Raw genomic sequence first — 17,499 nt, forward strand, 5'->3', positions numbered from 1 at the left:
ATGGCACATGTATACCTATTTAACCAACCTGCACATTCTGCACATGTATCCCAGAACTTAAAGTTTAATAAAAAATAGTTTTTTTTGTTTAAAATTCTGACTTCAAATTGGTACACCCTGACTTCTTAAAATGACCATGTATCAATTAAAATGCATCCATCTTCTAAACAGAAACTGCTTCAAAGATCTTTTATTATTCTTCGGAAAGGAATGCATGAATCAATGATTACAAAGCATTCCTCAGCTTTGCCAGTTCCTTTTATCTTGTGAGGAGATTAATAGCCATCCTTGAGACACCAGCTGCTTTCTATTTATCAAAGAGAAGCCAGTGGCTGGTAGCTCTCCTGGAGGACTAAGGAAAGATGTACACAGATCTAACTGCTTGGTTGATAATCTGAAGGAGGCAAAGCCACGCCTTCCACAGTCTGATGAGTCTCTAAAGATTGTGATTATTTTTTTCTCACTTTGGTTAATACATTTATCAAATATTTAATCATCAGCTGATCATAATTTTGTGTGTTTATGTTCCAAAATGGCTTCAATCCTGCAGCCAGGTCTCCCTCACATCACTTTCATGAGAAACTATATCTAAGTACTCTAATAGCCATTTTGTTTTTAGCAGTGTTATCTTTCCTAATATTTAAAAAAAAATTTATTCCTTATCTTCAAGATTGTGCAATCTCAAAAAAGTGATGAACATTAGAGAAATAATTGACCTATATTTTATAACCAACTTCCTGCTTGAAATTTATTTATAATGTTTGTGCTGTAATCACTCTAAAACTTATTTGTCAAAAACAAACTCATTGTCTTCCACTCCAAAAGTTTGCTTCTCCTTCTGCCTTCTGGTCTCAGATGATGAAATACCTTTACTGTCAATTGTTGGAAATAAGAATCCTAGCCATCTTGACTTGTATCTTTGCTTGAATTTTTCTGAAGTGTTACATAAAAAATTGAATACCAACATTATCTAATACCATTTCGGAAATGCCTTATGGATTCAGCCACTACAGCACTTACCACACCTCCGTTCTAGAACCTCAGTATCTTTTCTTCAGGGCTTCCCAACCTGAGTTATTGATTTACTTCAGCTCTTGGAATTTGAAAGTATGGTAGGGGCACGTTAGGGGTCTGAACACAATCTTATATGTTTGTGTTGGCAGTAAGTAACATCAGGCTTTTTTGGTCTACCACACAGAGCATCTCCAAATAGGTGTTGTAGTGACATCAGCTACACAGTACCTCATTGATTATTACAAACAGGAAAGACACATGTTTTCAAGTGCTCAAGAGGCAGAATTTAAAGTCAAATACATGCCCAGCTTGATGGTAGGATGGCTCCGTGAGGACAGGCAAGAATCCTTTCAGAAACAGTTACTGGCAATGACTTCCAGAGTTCAAAGTGTCCCTTTCTGGCACTCCTGTGTGCACAAATGCTATTTATGTGCTTCATAGGGCTTCTCAGACACGAAATCAATGCGTTTTAAATCATTCTTCTATCCCTGGGTAGATATGAACATTAGTGAGTAATGTGTATATAATTTAAAAATTCACAGGGAAGACTGAGAAAATGTGTTTATTAAGTGGTATCCATAATCAAATAATTTATAAATGCCATTTCATATGTTTCTCTTGACACCATTTCTTTAGTGTCTCTCACTTTAAGGATGTCCTCATCTCATTTCTCACATATGTTATACCCTGCCTCTTTTCTCCCTCTTCAGGGTTTTCTAGAGAATTCAAATTCTTCCTGTCCTTCTCTTTCTTCTATTCAAATTAACCCCTACCATACTCAATCCTTGAAATATGACAATACACGGAATCTTCTAACCTATGTACCTATTAGGTTATTCTGCCACAAAAGGTCTCATTAGGAATAATTCGATTTATAATATTTTAAACTCATTTTCATATTTCTTCCCCGCTTCAGGAGCCACTCAAACTTGTTCTTCTTCCTCCATTCAACCTTTCCTAATGATTTCCAAGAAAAGGCCATTTCCCTTTTTGTTGTGGATAAACTCACCTTTCACCATATTAAGGACTTCAGTTCATTAATTAAACCTACTTTGTCTATTACCATTCTGATTAGTATATAATCATGTTATGGGATATTTTATCTTAAGAGAAACAATTTTTTTTCATATACCTCTAGCTCCAGCTATTACAGTTTTCTCTCTGCTTTTCTTCAAACAAAAGTCCAGTAACTCCCTCTTATTTTGGGTGATATATTCTAAGACCCTCAGTGGATGCCTGAAACCACAGATAGCATGGAACCCTATATATATCATTTTTTTCATAAATATACATATCTCTCATTAAGTTTAATCAGCAGACACAACCTACCCAGTAATTTTTACATTTTTTAGTTTAAACCCATTCCTGAATCTGTGCACTGTCTCTAATTTGAAGTAAATGGCTTTGTGTTTCTTGTTTCAGGGACTTCCTACTGAAGTTGTCATATAGCCTCAATGCATTCTGACATAACACATCATTGTCAATTGAAACACGTTTCTGTTTATGTCTTCCATCCACAAATTTAATGGCTTTTCCACCTTAACTAAGCACTTATGCACTGTTGCCATAACTTTTGCAGTTTGAGGTGTGACAGCAATGCTAGCACAAATTTCTTTTACCTTCTTCACAGCTTCACAGATAGACGATGCATTTCTTACTATAGATTTTAGCAACCTCAACATATGACTTCCTTTTTTTCCATTAAGTCAAAAATTTTTACATTTTCACTTAAAGAAAGCATTTTACAGCTTCTCTTTGGAATATCTAAATTGCCAGTATCACTACTCTTGCACTTTGGGGCCATTACTACCTCAAATAGGGCTAGTGGCGCATACGCACTGTGATATTTGACACTTGATCTGATAAGGGAGATGGCTATTGAGTGATTAACAGGCAGGTAGCTTGGAGAGTGTGGACACACTGGACAAAGGGATGATTCACATCTCAGGTGGGGCAATAGTTATATTCCGATTTTTTATCTTGTTTTAAAAATATAAATATATGTTTTTGACTTACTAAGTTTATTGTAAATTACTGTCATTTACAAGAGCTTCAGAAAGAATAAAATACAAATCAACTTAGCAAAAAAAAGCAAGATATATACACTGAAAACTACACAACATTTCTGAACGAATTTAAAAAGGATCTAAATAAATGGACTAACATCATATGTTCATAAATTAGAAGTTATTAATGTAAAAATGGCAATCATTTTAGAATCAATCTTCAAGTTAGACACTATCCCACTCATAATCCTAAAAGGCTTCTTTGGAGAAATTGACAAGCTGATTATTAAATCTCAAGGGACCATGAATAGTCAAGACCATTTTGAAAATGTACAAAAATAGATGACTCACACTTCTGATTTCAAAACTAACTGCAAAACTATAGTAATCAAGTCCGTGTGGCAGTGGCATTAGGACAGACACATAGATCCATGGAATAAAATTGGAAGTCTAGAAATAAACTTTCACATTTATGTTCAAATGATTTTTGAAAAGGGTTTAAAGACAATGTAACGGAGAAAAGAGTAGTCTTTTCAACAAATAGTGCTGGAAAATTACTACTTTTGTACTTCCAAGTAAAAAACCTTTGAACACTTTAACACTTATTAGTATATTTCTTTTACTTTATTTTTTCATGCATTTTATTTTATAAATTTTGAATATATAAAAATTATTATCATTAATTTATAGATTTAAAATTTATTTAGTGTTTTTCTGTACATATTTTTCCATTTTTTCTTTCTAAATATCCAAGCTTTCATCTGTTCATTTTATTTTATCTTCTATTTAGCCATAGAAATATCTGACTTTTTATTGCAATTAGGTCTGATGATTGGTTATTTGTTTTTCTCTCCCTGGAAATGTCTTTATTTTGCTTTCATTTTTAAAGTTATAGTTTGAGATATAATTCACATGACATGTGATGCACCAGTTAAAATATAAAATTCAAACTGTGTTAGTATATTCACAGAGGTGTACAACTATTATCACAATAAATATTAGTTTATTTTCATCACCTCAAAAAGAAATCTCATACTCATGAGCAATCCCTCTGCATTTCCTCCAAGGTGGCTGACACAAGAAAAATTCTACTGTACTTCCAGGCTTTATAAATTTGCCTATTCTGGACATTTCTTATAAATGGAATTTAAAAAAAACGTGGTCTTCTGTGACTAGCTGTTTTTTACTCGGTATATTAAATTTTTACTTAGTATAATAACAGTTCAGGGTGCCAAACTAATGTTTGGGCTATTTTGGGGGGGCTCTACTTTTCCTTCTTTTCTTTTTTTTTTTTTTTTTTTGAGACGGAGTCTCGCTCTGTCGCCCAGGCTGGAGTTCTTTGCTCACTGCAAGCTCCGCCTCCTGGGTTCTGGCCATTCTCCTGCCTCAGCCTCCCGAGTAGCTGGGACTACAAGCACTTGCCACCACGCCCGGCTAATTTTTTGTATTTTACAGTAGAGACAGGGTTTCACCATGTTAGCCAGGATGGTCTCGATCTCCCGACCTCGTAATCCGCCTGCCTCGACCTCCCAAATTGCTGGGATTACAGGTGTGAGCCACCGAGCCCGGCCAGGGCTCTACTTTTTTAGTGAATGCTGAATGCCAAATTTTTAGCCTCTTCTACGACCAGCAACACAATACTGGAGTATATGAAGCTGATTTTGTTATTTTACCTTCTACCTCTTCCTAATAATTAAATTTAAGAAGAGTACCAAGTAGTTCCACTACCAAAAATGACACATGATATATTTTGGAGTAACGCTTCCACTGAGAATAACTTTAAATTCTTTTAAAAAGAAAAAAAAATCAAACTTAATATGTAAGAGTTTTAACAAGGCAATAGGACTTGTGGAGCTAATGTATTAAAATGGTGAAACTTCAGAGACAAAAGCCCATCATTGAAAGACATGTTCCCTAGAGGTGTCTGCCAATTTTGACTGAAAGAATAAGAAGGTAAACATATCTTTAGACAAACTCACTGAGCTGAGGGTTGGAGGGGTGTGAAATATTCACATTCAGTATTCACCAAGAAATAGACCCCTGAAAAACAGCCTAATATTATTTTGGAGATATGTAAAAGAGCTTGGCTCTATTCTGCCTAAAAATATTTTTTCTTATGTAAATTATCTCTGAAAACCCTTTTCCTATATTTAATCAATGCATGCTTAGTATATGCAATCTATCAATTTTACTTCATTTAAAGTATTTCCTTGTCTATGATAATGTCACAGAGTACTTCAAAAATCATACTTATTTTCAATAAGCATCTATAAGTTTCTATATTACTTTATCTTTAGATAAAATAAAACAACACAAATATAATTAATCAAGCATTCATTCCTCTTTTCAGATGGAATCAACTTATAAGTGGAGGTATGTTTTAAAGTGGATACAGTGTAATTCTACAGTCTCTGAATGAAATAAGTATAGTTTTTCTATGCCAGAAATTGTAATAGCAGCCAAAACTAAGCACTATCTATGCCATTTTCTAATTAGTGTCCTAGTTAAAGCATTCTAATGGAATAACTACTTTGAAATATGGCCTAAATTTAATCAATGTCTCTCAGCACCTGCTTAGTGATGAGGTATTCTTTTTGTTTCCTTTTAGCCAGGAAAAGAAGCAAACTAATACTGACAGTCCACAGTACCAATCACTGGGTTTCTATCATATGTATTATCTCATTTAATATTCATGGTAGTCCTGCTAGGCAGTTATCATTTTTCTGGAAGGAATTTCTAGCATAAAGAGGTCACTAACATTTGCAGTGATAGTGCTGGGAAAGTCACTTTAAATTTATCAGAAGAAATTAGAAGTATGGTAGACAGGAAAGGCCTGGAAAGTACCTTTTATGACTGAGAGATCCAAATAGTTAACCTAGGTAGAAAGGTTTATGCAGGCTTAACATTTCAATATATTTCATAGGTGCTAAATTTAATAAATCATAGAGCAGACCATAAGAAAATCAAAAGATACTATGAGACTACTGGAACTATGTTGCACAATTAGGGGTTCACCCATCATTTATACACATATTTGTAAAAATGAAATCTAGGGGCTGTTGTTAAAAGTTAGTAGAACACATAGACAAAAATTCAAAAGCTATTTAGCCATGGAATTCAATCTTCATGTAAACTATAATTTGGAAGAAGATTTTAAGTTTAAATTAAGTGTTTTAGTTATTGTTTTACATAAACCAGTATGTTTATTGTGGCACTATTCACAATAGCAAAGACTTGGAACCAACCCAAATGTCCAACAATGATAGACTGGATTAAGAAAATGTGGCATATATACACCACGGAATACTATGCAGCCATAAAAAATGATGAGTTCGTGTCCTTTGTAGGGACATGGATGAAGCTGGAAACCATCATTCTCAGCAAACTATCGCAAGGAGAAAAAACCAAACACCACATGTTCTCACTCATAGGTGAGAATTGAACAATGAGAACACACGGACACAGGCAGGGGAACATCATACACCGGGGCCTGTTGTGGGGTGGGGGGAGTGGGGAGGGAAAGCTTTAGGAGATATACCTAATGTTAAATGATGAGTTACTGGGTTCAGCACACCAACATGGCACAGTATACATATGTAGCTAACCTGCACGTTGCAGGTACCCTAAAACTTAAAGTATAAAAAAAAATTACAGGTTGTTGTTGACAAAAATTTAATGAGAAAATATAAGAGGATAGTAGAGAAACGTCTTCACCTCTCATTCTTGACAGTAAATTTGTTACAATTCCATAATCCTGCAATTACATTGGAGAAACTAAAAGTTGGAATTAGATAGATTAATCTGTACTGAGGTAAAAGTTAATTATAGTATTTTATAAATTCTCATATGTGGAGGGCTTATCAATAAATATGTATTTCATATGTTATTATTATAATTCCTGGAATATGTAAATACACCATTCATGGAAAAGAATATAAGATAAGGTCAAAATTTTCATAGATTCAGAGTAAATCAGTTTATCATATATTTTTGATTATTAGTATTTAAAATTAAATTCCATCCTATTTATATACTATAACAACATATTCAATGTCATTTAAAACTATATGTGGAATTATATAGTAGGAGTCCAGCTTCCTTGACTGAGAATATAGATATTCCCAAAAGATATATTATTCCAATATATGCAATGAATTTATATTAAATAATTTGAATAGATTTTATGAAAGACTTTTGGGTGAGAATTACTCAAACATTATCATATTAAAAAATTATTGTTTCTGTGGTGTCTGATGTAAGAAAACTCTTTCCCAGACAATTTCCAGACCCAATCAGCCAGTGGAAAATTGTCACTGGATGTACAATCACCAGCCTTAGACCTTAGTTTGATCGACTGGAGAGTATTAACTGAAGTAGGCGTCTGTTATGAATGGTGGGTAAGGCAGGACTGGGAAAAAACTGAGAATGACAATCACCTTGTGGGTTTAACAGCATTATATTCATTTTAGAGTTTATAAAGAGATTAGACACCAAGATCTCAAATATTTAAATGACTTATTCAAAGTTAAACAACAGCGAGATAATCAATTTTAGCTTTGAAACAAAATCATTTTATTCCAAATTTAATATAGCTGCCTCTTGACGTTGTATTTATGAACATTGAAACAAAATGTTAGCTCATTCTAGTTTGTACTGTAAAATGTTGAATGTGAGAAATGCAAATGCCTTTGTAAAAATGCAACTAATATCTTAATTTTGAGCCTTCCTATCTTCTTAAGATAGAAAATTTTTCTTAAAATGTATATGTTCAGAGTTCAGAGATATGTTCTAATTTTCTTCATTTTGTAGTCAGGGCATAATTTGTTAGCACTACTTTCATATTTTAGTGTACTTTTTTTCAGAGTGATCAAAAACTTTCTTTCCAAAGCACCAACAATGAAAAATTTTTTTCTAGAAGAAAGCTAGTTTAGAAATGCAGAGGAAAATGGATTAATGATTCAAAAAGAAGTCTTTGAAAACAAATTTTTTACCTACCTACTCAAGCTCCCCTTGCTGAGAATAAATTTTTTGAATAAATAGCATGTCATGTCTGGATCTAACTGGAATTAAGGAATATTTTCTAAGAGTTTCTTTACTTCTTGACTCTTCTTTATCCTAAGAAAATATCTTTTATATATAGAGATGAATCCAACTGATTCCCTGTCATTTGATTTAATTTTAGCCCTTCAGTCACAAGCAATGCCCAGTGAACTGCAGATTCTCATCAGTTCAGAACAAGGCCACACATGGAGACAAAGTATGATGAATAGTCTGTTACTATAACCCAGAGGAGCTGACCTTGGCATTGGTGAGACCCAAATTAGTATCAAAGCTCATATTTCGTTGAATATCCTCTCTCATAGCCACAGCTTTGACCAGATGTATGGAAGCTAAGAAAACAACCTCTTACCTTTAGCAAATTTGAACTCAGTCATAAAACTTTTACAAATAATTGAATTATATAAAAGAGCTTATTCTCAACTTATTTTTCTTTCTTTTTTCCCTTCTTTTAGGACTCAGATCCTAAACAATTTCATTGTAATATTAACAATTACATGATTCATGGTACATGATTTTAGGTTTCTTGGTTGTTACATAACAGAAATTTAGAAGTTTTTGCAAATAGGCTCCATTATATTTCAAGTGCTTTTTACTTAATGATTTTTTTAAACAAATTCAGACAAACAATACTTAACTGGCTTCTAGAAAATTGTTCTATTTGATATATCAGTACCTTTCATTTACCTTTTAAATAAGTCCTCGAGAAATAAACTCAGGACAATTTTAGTTTGCGTGTGTGTGTGTGTGTGTGCACGTGTGCACATATGTGTGTTCCTTCCTAAAACCTTCTTTGTGGACAGTCCAATTCTAAAATGTAATTGGAATTCTGGAATATTGTGGCATGACATTCTGTGGAAATTTGACTACTGAATCCATTTATACAACCCATTTAGATAATGTATGCATATTTTCCTTTTTCAAATAGAAGTAAATGTGATGTGAGTACTGTTTCAAATACTAGTACCAGAAGTTTTTTAAAAAGGTCAATTTTGCTGATACAATTTTGGAGTCTATTATGAATAAATTGCCCTTTCTCATGTATCTTCATTATATGTTATGCTTCCTAATATCCACCATTTCCCCCCAAATTTGAATAAAGTAGAGATATTCAAAATCTTGGCTAATAAAAGGAAACATACTCCATTTACTAACTAGAAAAGTAAGTTCCTTTACTAAATTTAAGTTAGATGATATACCAATATATTATGAAAATTGGTTCTGTTAATTTTTCCTTTCAAATTATTTTCTCTATTACAAGTTCTACACCTTTAAGAAAGATTTTTAATGATGAAAAAAATTACAAAGCAGCTTAATAAAGCTTCTGTCTTGGCTTGTCTTGTGCTGCTATAACAGAATACCACAGACTGAGTGATTTATAAAGAACATAACTTTATTTAGAGGCTGGCATCTCACAAGGGCTGTCCTGCTGCCTCATCCCACGGCAGAAGGGGGAGGGGCAAAAAAGAATGAGACAAAGAGCAAGAGGTGGCCAAACCCATATTTTAAAATAAGAAAACCATTCCCATAATAATGGCATTATTCTATTCATGCAGGTGGTGCCCCCATGACCCAAACGTCTCCCATCAGTTTTCATCCCCTAATGCCATCACATTAGGAATCAAGTTTCCAGTACATACATTTGTTACTGAAACACCTGGCATTTTGTCTAGGTTCTGCTGCTCACTGCACAAAAAGCAAATCACAGAGACAAGTATTGCCAAGGAAGAAGGCTTTAATCAGGTGCTACAGCTGAGGTGATGGGAGATCAGTCTCAAATCCATCTCCCTGACCAACTAAAACTAGAGGTTTATATAGCAGGGAAGAAATGTAGCAATGTTTTGTAAAAGAGGAACTAGGGAAGGGCAAAGAGGCAATCATGATGAATGAGGGGTCCTGCATCTCATTGTCTGAATGCAGTGATCTGGTGAGTTTCAGTTCTTTGAGTCTTTTTTTGAGAGGCCCTAAGGTGGTTTCCTGAGGAAGGAACTCAGATAAAACAAATATAAGGTTCAAGCTTTAAGACAAGAAGGGTCAATTTCAATGTTTATTTGAAAAACTATCTATGTGACTATTGGGTCAGTTTCAGAACTTTGGGGGACACATTCAAACCATAGCAACTTCCAGTGAGGAATTGCACTTGCTCAAAACTATCACTCTGAGGTAGGGTTGAATTTATCCAAAGCCATTCCCCAGAGGCTGGATTCTGAAAGAGATAGCCTCTTACAGAACATCAGGGAAACCCACTATAGAATAGTTTTTAAAGTAATTAACCCTATAGAGTTCTGACATGGAATATCAAGACTGGGAACAACTACAATGCTTGCATCCCAGCTGATTACATCAAGTCTGGAACCTACACTCTCATAAACATTGAACAATAAGTTGATAGAATAGGGCTCAAGATCAGTATTATGCTCAACCCTTCTGATTATGGATTCCAGTCACTGCCCACATCAAAGGAGGGAATGGCTCTTCCCAAATCACACACGACAAAGAAGAAGTCTCTCATGGTGTCTAATGTCTAGACCTGTGTTCTGTCCCATAATGCACTGGGTAGTGGGAGACCTGCACATGGGAGATGTGTATATTTGATACAGGCAATTGCCCTTGTTGACATAAAAATTTCATTCAATGCAATTTCTTAATTCTAAAATTTCATGGAGAAGATTTTTTTTTTGTTTGATTTTGAAGTTTGTATTCTCCATAGTTCTAGAGCAAGGGTTTTCTAGCAGTGTAAAGAAAAATATTTTCATATGATATCAAAATATTTTGTAATCACTGTAATCTGCATTGTCAACCACGCATTCTGTGATAGATAATAAAAGAATGTTGTTTTAGGTAACTAAATAGTCTGATAATGTGTTACCTAATCCATGAGTAAATATATTAAAATGACATCTGAAAAAAATCTATTGTTTAATAACTTGTGAGGAAAACAAGAGTTGAAAAAAATGTTGATGACTCAGAATCCATCAACATAAATCATTGGCACAAATGAAAAAGATTAAACTTTCAAACAATTAAGAATTGTGCTTCAAGGCTATACCATTTTATCATGATTGCTTAACCTCATGCTTCTGTATCTAATAAGTTTGGATTTGACAATCCTCTTTCTATATAGACCACTGCTCTTAACAACAACAGCAAAAATTCTGTGAGCTTCAAAATTTGAGTTATTTTGAATTGAAACAGACCCTTCATTAATTTGTCCATTTATAAATATTTGCACACATTTATACTACGGAAAGCACTATTCTACACTTTTTTTTTTTTTTTGAGACAGTCTCGCTCTTGTAGCCCAGGCTGGAGTGCAGTGCTTCCTGGGTTCAAGCAATTCTCCTGACTCAGCCTCCTGAGTAGCTGGGATTACAGGCACCCGCTATCATTCCTGGCTAATTTTTGTACTTTTAGTAGAGACAGGGTTTCGCCATGTTGGCTAGGCTGGTCTCGAACTCCTGACCTCAGGTGATCTGCCCACCTCGGCCTCCCAAAGTGTTGGGATTACAGGCATGAGCCACCACGCCCAGCCCATTCTACACTATTAAAGGCACACGAAGAATCTAACGTGCAGCTTACTTAAAGAAGACCAGGGAAATGGTTTACAGACAGTGATCACAGCTTTATTTGGTATGTAATCAATTTAGAGTTTCTGTAAAGAATTTTAAAATATTAATTAGAGTAAAATAGGATATGTTAGGATATCAGATTATGAGAAGAGACAGATGGATAAAAAAGAGATTTGGATAGGATAAGGTAGTGAGAAGAGACGAGAAGAGAAAACAAGAGGAAAGGATAGGAGAAGAGAGGAGAGGGGAGAAGACCCATGGGATATGTGTATTTTGCAATAGCCAGTTGTTTTGCTAACATATTAACAAAACTTATTCTCATTCCATGCAGTTTCTTAATTCCAAAATGTCACAATTTTTATCATGCTCTGTAATAACAGGTATACTGTTCTAAGACTAGAAAACAGTAGACTAGAGTAGCCTGAATGGTAAAGGTGAGAATAAGAATGCATACTCTGGATCACCCTATAAAATGTATTCCTTACTGAAAGTGTTAGTCAAAAAGTTTGAAAGCTAGTTGTGGTGCAAACTAAATGAATGCAAATAATTATGACATAAAGAAGAAAATATTAAATGTTTAAAGAGTCAAAATATGAGGATTCAGAGATGGGAAAAGATTACTTCACTTGGAGAAATATGATGATCATTCAAGTACCCTTGGTAGCACTTCTCTGAAATAGGAAAGACAATTTCTTCAGAGAATTAAGGGGAGGAGGCAGTGAGATAGTTTCAATGGAATAGGAAATGATCACCCTATAAATTTTCCTTTTAAAAGACATTATTTCCTATAAACATCAATAATAGCAAATACATACATAGAATTAAGATCAAAGATTTGATAAAATGTATTTCTTTACATTTTAAGTCTGCTTTGTAATAATAATGCCATACATAAAAATAATTATCACTTTTCACTCCCTAGTATGTCTACAATATCATCCTAGATACTTTATGTAATTCATTCTGTACAAAACCATTATGAGGTAGGTATTTCGTATAACTCCCACTTCAGGTGATGAAAATTAACTCTGAAAGCTTGGGAAATTTACCTCTTGGTCACTCATGTAGCATGTGCATGAGTGGGTACAGATTTTATATGCAACTATATTTCTCCCAAGCTGCTGTTCTGAACCACCACGTTCTTCTACTCTTGGCAAGTATAGGGATAATTGACTAGAGAAAAAAATGTTTCTAAGTACATACAGATGCATTAATACAGTGATGTTTCAGTTATAAAGAAACTAGAATATGTGAGAGCTGCCTACTCTAAAGAATCTCACAGTAACTAATCTACTCCTATCTTTTTATAGGTTTTCCAAGTTGGTTCAAACTAATGTGAACTTTCTGGATCTGGTCCAGTAATCCACAATGCACACACAATATGAGGAATAGTAGCTTAACCTCACTTTTCTCTAGATGGATTTCTGGGTATGAGTTTCAAGTCTTTTGGCATCAAATACTAAAACCTCCAGTAATCCCAATGCACATGTGCAACAAGACAATTTTAGCTACAGCCTCATGCATAAAATACAGCTCAATTTTTATTTAAAAAGTTTGAAGAAACATATTGGGATATCTATTTACATTTTAATGGGATATGGGTCTAGGGCTACATTTTCCATCATATGGAACTAGTTTCCTAGTAAAGTAGTTTGAATCCTGCTGACATTTTGCCTTAGTGCCTCTCAATCATTTAAATATAACATTTAAGTTTATGTAATCTTCCAACATTTTTAATTTTGTTCCGAAATTCAAAAATTAGCCCCTAGAGTATAAGTGCAACATGTAAATATGCATCTTACAAAATGCCAGAAATAAAGGATCAATGCCAATAGAATGAGAGAAGCATATTAATAATTTTCACAACTACTTACAGAGCAGTTTGTAAAGAGCAGCCTGACAGAAGCTCAGCCATTTCTCTGGCACTATGATCCTTAAATCTGGGGGAGATTTAAAGTAATGAGGTCGCCAGTATTTTTTAATATGCTCCACTCCAGTTAGAGCCTTGGGTTTTTTCTTCAATGTGACATAAACCTATAAAATTCTCTTTCATTCAATCCTGCTCCTTTTTACCTAGGTGACACCTATGAATTAAAAAAATAATTTGTGCAATATGCATCTGTATAACTTTTCTAAAACAGTTGAAGCCTCACTGTGCATGTCCTCCTTCCTCAGCATTTTCTCTTCACACCTTTCAGAGAAATTCACAATCTTGAATCTGTTTTTATCATTACCAACATATCTTTATAATTGTCCTACCTATCCGTTGTTTTGAATGTTTTGATAATATTTTAATGGCATTATTTTATACATATATATTCATATCTATAAAAATTAACTCTGTTCTTTTCAGCAACAACTTTTGAGCAATTTTCAGCAATGAATTTAAGCATTTACATTGAATTGACTTATTTTAATTTTTGTATAGTATATTATTGCAAAAACATTCCTATATTAAGTTGTTCTCTTCTTAAATAAACATTTAAACTTTTTCTAGTTTTATAATAATGTAAATGTCATTCTTGTGCATGTTTCCTTGTTCACGTATGTGGAAAGTTAGTGAATAAACAAAGTGAAATGGCTGAATTAAAGATTATTTGAATATATGAGTTGATTAGATATTGCTATGCCTGTATTTCTCCCCAGTGTATTTAAGTCAATTTACTTAGCTTCAGTCAATGGATGAGCATATTGGATTTTTTATTTTTCATTTCAGGTGATGTTTGCAAAAAGTTTGTTTCTCTTTTACTTATGTGATGTTTTATGTTTTGTAGCACTTTTGATCTGTTCTGAATATTAATCTATGTTCAGTTATAGGCATTGCAATATTTTCTTCCAAATTTGTCTCTAAAACTAAATTATAAAGTCTTATGATAGAGTTCTTTTTTCTTGATATTGTTTGAATGTATTCAAATCAGGAATCTTTTTAAAAGTTTTATTGTGAAATAATTTTAGATTTTCACAAGAATTGTAAAGACATTGTAGAGTTCCTATAGATCTTCACTCAGCTTTCTATACTGTAAATATCTTAATTAACCAGGGCACATTTTTCAAAACTAAGAAATTAATATTGGTCAAATGCCATTAACTAACCTACAGACTTGATTCCACCGAATTTTTTACGAATTCTATTTTTCTTTGCCAGGATACCATGTTGCATTAAGTCATCTTGTCATAGTCTTCTTCAGTCTGTGACATTTTCTCATCCTATTCATGTTATTTATAACCTTAACACTTTTGAAGGGTAATTATTAAGATTTAGTAGAATAGTTTTCAATTTGGGTTTATCTGAAGTTTTCTCATGGTGAGACTGAGTATATGGATTTTGAGAAAACTGTCCTACTCATTGCATCAAACCAGGGGTATATGATATTTATGACATAGAAACTTTGATCATTCAGTGAAAGTAGAGGTTGTTAGGCATCTCTACTTTAAAGTCAACATTTTACCTCTCCATACTCCATACCTTAGAATTTCTATTCTTTTTAAATTTTTATTTTACTTGTGTTTCTTTAGAAAAAGTTGCCTATACTGATATGATAAAATATTATTCTAGTTTTGCTCTCTCTGTTTATTAAACTACATGAAATTGGTGTTTGCTATTGATGAGAGTTATAGACCCAGAACATTCTCAAAAGAGATAATCAATTTTTCCATCAGTATTAATTTCTCTTTTTCTTCCATTCTGATCTGCAAGTGTATTTCTGCCATGTATGAAGTTTCCATAGAAATGTGGATATTTCTTGGATTTCAGTTCTGTTTAATTGGGAAATGTCTATATCCCTCCAGGATTTTGACAGGATGGTAACTAATATGATTTTATAGTAAGTTTTCTCATGTTGTGGAACAAGTTCCTCCATCATGTGCAATTTAAACATTGCCTTTGTTATATTCAGTCCTTTGCCCATGCAGATCAGTATTAGAAAGATCTGATAAACTGATTTCATTGGCAGATTAAGTTAAGGAGAATAAAGGCTTTTCTAATTTTTTAAATCTTATTTATAAGCATAGCAAATTCCTTCTATTGACGTCATTTTCTTAATTATTTTATTTCTATCTATATTTTAATTAAAATCAATAATATTACAGGCTTTATGATTTTTTAGATTTATTAATAGACACTTTATATTTTGCTGTTATAACAACAAAATGTGTCACATTTTAAAACCGTATTTTTAAAATATTTGCTGCTAGTGTAGAGGAATGCATTTGATATATTATGTTTATTGTACATTTGGCAAACATGTTAAATGGTCTTAATAATTTAAATAAATTGTTTACATACTGTCTTGAGTTTTTTACTTTGACAGTTATATCATCTAAGAAAAATAATAATTTCTTTAACTCTGTAATTTACCTTCTGCTTACTTTATTTTTATTATTATAACGACTAGGTATCCAGGGAATTTTTACATAGAAACTGAAATGGTGTGCATTTTTGATTTGTTCTAGATTTTAAGTGGAAAGCTTTTAACATTTAATAACTATATTTAATATATTATGTAGATTTTGAAAATGTTTATTAGAATAAAAATATTTCTGTTTTATATAACATGGTTAAGATTTTAAAATTCATTAGGTGTTCAATTTGATCAAATACTTTAATAAAATAACTATTTATTCCTCATTGTTCTCCCATTTTGATGAAAAACTCTGATACTTTTTTTTTTTTTTTTTTTTTTAAGACAGAGTCTCACTCTGTAACCCAGGCTGGAGTGCAGTGGCACGATCTGGGCTTGCTGCAACCTCCGCCTCCTGGGTTCAAGCAATTCCTTGCCTCAGCCTTCCAAGTAGCTGGGATTACAGGCGCCCGCCACCATGCCCGGCTAATTTTTTCTATTTTTAGTAGGGACAGGGTTTCACCATCTTGGCCAGGCTGTTCTTGAGCTCCTGACCTGGTGATCCACCCACCTCAGCCTCCTAAAGTGCTGGGATTACAGCCATGAGCCACTGCGCCTGGCCAAAATTTCTTATTTAAACACAGCATAATCATTATGCATTACTTTTATATCCCTTACTAGACAAGTTTTTAATATTTATTTAGAATTTTGCTTATATTTTATAAATGAAATTGATCTATAATTTTCCTTTTATACTGTCATTACCTAATTTTGATATTAAAGCTGTAATCACCTCATAAAGGAGAGTTTTTCTTTTCTGATGGGTTGTGTTCTGGTACATCCTGTACAAGTCTGAAAAAAAGGACCATCTTAAATTAGATCCCTGAATAAAAAAATATTATTGGCCTGGTATATTTTTGGCTAGATAACTGCACTATGAATTAGTTTGAAAAGAGTTATATAGCCATTCAGGTTTAATTTTATTCCAAATAGGGTTGGTAATTTTCTTTTTTTTTTTCTGGAAACTTGTTTCCTTTTTATTCTTTGGCTGAATTCTGAATGCATGCTTATAGCAGAGGAGAGGCAATTGCTTCTTGGCCTTTTGGCTGAAGTCAAGTGGAGGAGAGACAATATATCAATGCTAATTGCTGAGTTTCTCCAGGAAATAAAATATGTAATAATTATTTGAGATATCTTCAAAAATCCATATTTAATCACTGAAACCTGTAATTATGTTATCTAATATGACAAAGGGATGTTACAGATGTGATTAGGTAGATTGAGGTAATTATTGTGGATTATCTGGGTGGCTCTAATATAATCACAACATGTCCTATTAGAGAGACATGAAGGGAGTGAGAGTAGTGACAACAAAAGCAAGAGATTGACTCAGGGTTTTCCTCAACCTCCTCAGCCTAATCTGGGAATATAGATTGGATTATCAAAAAAAAAATGTGAAGAAATCTCTTGTTTATTGAAAAATCCTAGTGACATATTTGCAGGAAACTATAA

At 33.2% G+C, this 17,499-nt stretch overlaps 1 long non-coding RNA gene across 1 annotated transcript in view; it reads left to right on the plus strand.

The window, feature by feature from the left end:
* The window catches only part of LOC134806985 (uncharacterized), a 78,298-nt gene extending 68,927 nt beyond the window's left edge, over positions 1–9,371 (plus strand). The window contains exon 3 of the long non-coding RNA XR_010147533.1: positions 8,203–9,371. This is a non-coding gene — a long non-coding RNA (uncharacterized LOC134806985). The remainder of the gene's footprint in view (positions 1–8,202) is intronic.
* The last annotated feature ends 8,128 nt before the right edge of the window (positions 9,372–17,499 follow it).

Source organism: Pan troglodytes, chromosome 9 (assembly GCF_028858775.2).
Source record: "Pan troglodytes isolate AG18354 chromosome 9, NHGRI_mPanTro3-v2.0_pri, whole genome shotgun sequence".
NCBI lineage: Eukaryota > Metazoa > Chordata > Mammalia > Primates > Hominidae > Pan > Pan troglodytes.